Below are 6,000 nucleotides of genomic sequence, written 5' to 3' on the forward strand. Positions count from 1 at the left end.
CAAGAGCCTACATGCAACTTAACTTGAAGATTTAAATGGCAGGAGCAAGTTTGCTGCTTTAGCTACTGCTCAGCAAATGCCAAACTGTACATTATTAATTGAACCTAATAAATAGTGGGTGGAGAGGGATAAATTCCTCCAGAGTCTGATTTATCCCACATACCTGAGCTATCTAATTTAAGAGAGGCGTAATTGTCTTTTGTGAGACACCTGTGTCTTATCAGAGACTTCAAATGGACCTTTTTGTACCTGACCTTGGGAGAAATTATATTAAAGGAAATGCTACTTGGAATGGAAGAGGAGACAACCCCTTGTTCAGTTTGTGTGGCCAGTCTTTGCTCCTGTTTTCCCTGCTGCACATGTGTATATTTTCCTCCCAGTGATAAGACCTGGATGTACATTGTCTGGTCCATCAATACAGAGAACATAAAAACTACAGAGGCACACAACATGCAAGATCAATTCCCTTCAACTTCAGGCATTTGCCATCCAGGCTCCTGCATGTCACCAGGCTTAGCTCTTGTTGCACTCAATGCAGAGAACGTTTCACTTTGTGGACACAATTCATCTGACCAGATTTAGAGGACAAGGTGAATTGTGCTTCCAAACCTAGGTACTCTTCTAACTCCCAAACTCCATTGTCTCTAAGAAAAGCAGATAAATCATTCATAAATGGGTGTTTTCAGCAGTGTCAGATGTTTAATCACATGTGACCCACTTTCACAGTCATTACCACTGGTGACTGGGATGGATTCAAATCACAGACCAGGGCAGGAAAGGTTTGGGTGGCTGCTGCTTGAGCAAGAGAGATATTGAAATGTCCAGGATAAGTGTTCAAATTAGATTAATGCATTTGATATCTTGTATTTTTTTTTAAGGTCCACTACATCCTTTCTGAAAACATCTTCCCTCAGTACACTTTACTCTCTCCTCAAACAGGTGATGGATGAGATGCTTTCTTTCACTCATTTATTCTGTGTGTTTCTCTAAAAACAAGACAGCTTTTAGGGAAAGGAAGGCTTTTGCTCTGATTCTGGCTCCCAGAAGTCTTATGCTCAGGAAAGATAAATTTTCAAGGTTTCTTTCAGCTCTGAGCTTTTTTTTTGTTTGTTAGTTTTTGGGGCTTTTTTTTACGAATAGCTGACATCTACTTTCAATGAAAAGGCACATTTGTCATAGACTTATCACACACAGTTGTCAAGATTACAAGATCTGTTCCTACTGCTTTTGGTGTTGGCAAAAATAATTCCTAACTCCAGAAGAGTCAGTTATTTGTGGCCAGCTTTAAAGGATACATTTGTATTTCTTGCTGAATTAATAGCTGCAGATGTGGAAGCACAGAAAATTTTGAGTCCTTAACCAATCCTACTTCTGCAAATACATAAACCAGATGTTCTTGTGATTTCTAAGCTGACATATATTCACTTCAGTGGAGTTAAAGGGATTTCCTGGGTGGATAAGGATTTAAGCCATTAACCCTGGTCATTCCCTCCTCCCAGCTTCCCAAAGTATCAGTTGTCCTCAGTGCCTGTCTCCTTGAATCCCTCTGTGTTGTACCCTCTTCACCTCTGATCAGTTTTTCCAGCTACACATTTCAATGACTCTTACTGCAATACTTGTGGAGATGGTAAAAATATATAATAAATATTTTATTCTCCAAGAACACCATGATAAGAGCATTATCATGTGCCTGGGGAGGGGTTTGTCATGCCATGTTTCTGCCTTGCCTGTAAAAAAAAAAATGCTGAGCTTGCTGTGTGTGGGATGACAGATGCCTTTTCTTCTGAAATACCAAGATTACATTCCTGACTCAGGGTCCCCTTTGACTGTGAACTGATGCAGAGGAATGTGCCCATGTCTGCAGCCCCCACCAGCATCAAAAATAGGATTCCCCTCACTCTCAATAATCTGTTTGTGATATTGGCATTCAACTTTGGTGATGGCACAACATTAACCATTTCGTGTGTGATCCCAACAGTGGATCAATGGAAAATCTATTTCCACAATAGAAAAAGGCTCAGACTGAGAAACAAGTTCAGGGCAGAAAATTTGTGTCTGCTGCAAGAAAGCAAATACAGAAGAAAGAGCAGATCCAGGTAAGAAGGAAAATGAGAATAAAAAAGGCAAGAAAATGCAGTATCCTCTGATGGATTGACACTAAAACCTTAAGCTCATGGCTCACCACACATTTTCTGGTAAAAGACACATTTTCTCACTGCTACAAAACCACTGGCCAACAGTGGTGATCACTCTGTCTGCAATATGAGATGGAGAAACCTTCCTTTAGCCTTGGCCTACAGGATGTTAAATATAAAATCTGATCTTTTTCCACAGGCCAATGTGATGCACCTTGACCAGACAATGATAGAAATAGTTTTCATTAATTTCCTAGACTAAACCACATCTATACTCTTTGGAAATTCCTGCAAATTCAACCTCCCCCCTCTCCCTCCAGGCTTCAAGTTCCTGTCTAAATCAACTGCACAAATGGAGTTTTCTCTCTGCCCATGAGCAGCTGAGACAGGCTTTGCAATAAGGCTGAGAGGAGAGTAGACCTCTATTAAGAGAGGTGGCAGCAAAGAACAACAGAGTGATTAAATGCAAAATTGAAATCATAATGGAAATTGGGGCGCTGAAAAGAAATTTTAATTAAGTAAGCAACTGCAAATCAAACAAATGTATTCATTATTTAATCAACTAGTGAGTGCAGAAATCTCAACTAATCAGGAAAGTCTCGGGGAGCAGATAAAGAAACAAATCAAGAAACCAATTTAAAAGCCATAAGAAAATAGCACACATCCTCACTACAAAAGACTGTTTGTCTAAGAAACTGAAGGGAAGCTTCTTTTTTTCCCCCAAACATCATATTTCTTATCTTTGTAAGGCTCTATTTTTATTTTTTTGCTGGGATTTTGGATGCTATTTTCTTGCATAGTTGCTTTTAATCTGTTCCATCACAGAAAGATTGACTGTAAAGTCATGTATTTCTTTGCCTACTTCCACCCATTTTTCACCTGCTGCACAGGCCCCTTGAGGTGCCATGATAAATGAATTTTTACTACAGTAGATAAAACACTGGGTGCCCCGAGCTACTGCTCAGCTCCCTGTCTGGAGTGAGACATTGGCAGTGCAGAGCACAAAGGAGAGGTGGCTGGGCTGTCTCACATGTGTGCAGGGCCAGCAGAGGAAGGTGATTTATTATTAACCAGAGCTTTGCCAGAAATCTGCCACCTTGCTCCTGCTTAAAGGAAAGAAGCCATGCTGAGAACCTCATCTGTGTGGTCCAGAGGAGGGACAAGAAGGAGGTCAGAGGACTGGGGCATTCTCCTCTGAGGAAAGGCTTGAGAGAGCAGGAGTTGTTCATCCTGGAGAAGAGAAGGCTCCAGGGAGACCTTAGAGCCCTTTCCAATACCTAAAGGGGCCCCAAGAGAGCTGGAAAGGAACTTTGGACATGGGCACAGAATGATGGGACAAGGGGAAACGGCTTTAAACATAAAGACGGGACATTTAGATGAAAAATTAGGAAGAAATTCTTTACAACGAGGTTGGTTCTCAGGATCTCCTCTGGTCAAGCTGACTGGAAGATGTATTAAAAGTCTCTTTTCCCCAACCCAGCTGTCAAAGAAGGAGTCAGAAGTCTTTGTCGTTCTCAAGGTTGTTATTTCTTATCTAAAACATTTTCTGTCTGGCCTGCAGAGGTCTGTTCAGCAGGTCAGTCTGAGGCACACTGCCCTCCCATGGGGCTGGCATTGTCTTTTATACTACAAACTACGTATTCAATATTTACAGTTATGTTCCAGTACCTATCACCTATGTAGACAGTGACTTTCTACTCTACACCAATCCCAAAGTGCCACCATCACCAAGAAGATGGAGGCTAGGAAGGAGAAGAAAGAAGGACAGGACAATGCCCAAATTCCTCCATCTTGTCCCCTAGACCCCCATAGTAAAAATAGTCAAAAATTCTCTTTTCACCTTATAACTACTACTATTATGCTATTTAAACTCTTGTGACTTGTAATTCTTCATATAAAGTTGGTAATTTGCTCCATGGGTTGAGATCGAATTCCCAAATGTCTTTGGCTTCCTGCCAGAGTCTCCGAGTCCCTGCCAGGATCTTGAGCCATCCAAGGAACCCAGAGGGATGTCCTGGGTTCTGACAGATGGTGAGGCACTGGAACAAGTTATCCAGGGAAGCTGTGGCTGCCCCATCCCTGGAAGTGTCCAAGGCCAGGTTGGAAGGGGCTTGAAGCACCTGGAAGGTGCCCTGCCCATGGCAGGGGAGTTGGAATGAGATGATCTTTAAAGTTCCTTCCAACCCATTCTGTGATTCTGTGATTCAGACCTGCATAAGACTGTGCTCCTGGGCATGTTTCCACCCTGAATTTTTTCTGACTGACGTGTGTGAGTGCCAGAGCAGGTATTCCCTTCAGTGCACTCCTTGCAAAGTCAGCAGACAGCTCAGCATGAGCAGGGAGAGCCCTTGCAAGCCTCAGAGCTACTTCAGGGTAACCAAATGAGTCACAAGCAGCCATGTAATTACTTTTCCAGGCTTCCTTACTTAAGAACGTGGATCTGTGTACAAAAGTATGAATCCAGAGAGAATTTGCCATCATACCTTGAGAGTGTAGACATGTTTGCACTCAAAGCAGTTGGGTAGGGGCAGGAGATAAGTTAAAGAATAGTACAAACAAGTCATTTACTGCACCATCTTGTAAGTATAGCCTGTCTACAGTCTAATAAAAATCACATATTTAATTAGTGGCTTCATTCAGCATTGTGTGAACAGTGATTCACTGTGCCAAGCCAGAGGAAATGGGTAAAAAATAGACCTTGCATGAGATAGCTGAGAAAAAAAAAAAAAAAGAAGCTGTAAAAGAAAAAGAGTAAAAATCAGCTATGTAACAAAGATGCATGAGAAAACATGGTTTTTAAAACACAAGTGTAGCAAACTCCTATATAGAACAAGTAGAAACTGAGTCCACCTTTGCACCAAAGGGAAAGGAGGCTGATTTTATACCCAGACTCAGGGGCTGGGACAGCAGATACCTGGTTTCTTTTTCTTTCTCTGTGGCTGGAGCACAGTACAAACACTCTTTGTATTTCTGCTTGTCTGCATTATTTGGTTGCTCCTACTGTCAAAAGAGCCAAGCCCTTCACACTCAGAGTTTTTCACCTGATCACACCCCTTCTGCAGATGAAAGTGCACATCCCTTCCTCTGCACTGAATCCCCATGGCCTCAACAGCTGCTTGGGGCTGCAAGGTGAAAACCCCTTGTTCTGCAGAGGCAGGGCTCAGGAGGCTCTCCAGCTCAGAGCTGCTATGTCTTTTTAAATTAGCATTTTCAGGTACTTCAGGGTCTGACAATAACACTTCCCAACACACCCATCTTGGGAGAACCAAATATCCCAACACAGTGAGAAACAACTGCTCACTGTAAAAATTTTAAAAGGTTTATTAAACCTTGCTCATTCATTGAGCTGGTCATACAGCAGAATTAGGATCTACCAGCTGCAGATATTCTTCAAAGATGCTTCCAAGATCACACTTTGCTCTCTCCAAAATTCAACAGTTCTTCAGGCTCCTCCTGAAGGTCCACAGCTGAGGAAGCTGATTATTTATGGAAAATTAAATCATGGTTCTTCCTCCAAAATTAGGAGGGAAACCTCCCTTGGTGAAGGGGTCAGAACTAAATTATCTTTAAGGTCCCTTCTAACACAAACCATTATATAAGAACCAATTTCCTGGGCTCCATGGCCACAGAATCATAGAGGATGCTGAAGGGGTGCTGGGTACTTCATTCCCTGTTGTTGATGCAGTGTTGGTCTTTGAAATAATTATATTATAACCGGGCTGGGCTGGCAGGAAAGGTGAAGTGTGATCCTATATCTTTATAATGAGGGTGCTCCCCTAGGAAGAAGGCTAGCAGACTTCCAGTCCACTCAATATCTTACTACTTAATAAGGGAAAATTTTTGTTTTGTCCAGCTTTGCTATGAG

The sequence above is a fragment of the Passer domesticus genome, chromosome 1, assembly GCF_036417665.1.
Source record: "Passer domesticus isolate bPasDom1 chromosome 1, bPasDom1.hap1, whole genome shotgun sequence".
Classification (NCBI taxonomy): Eukaryota; Metazoa; Chordata; class Aves; order Passeriformes; family Passeridae; genus Passer; species Passer domesticus.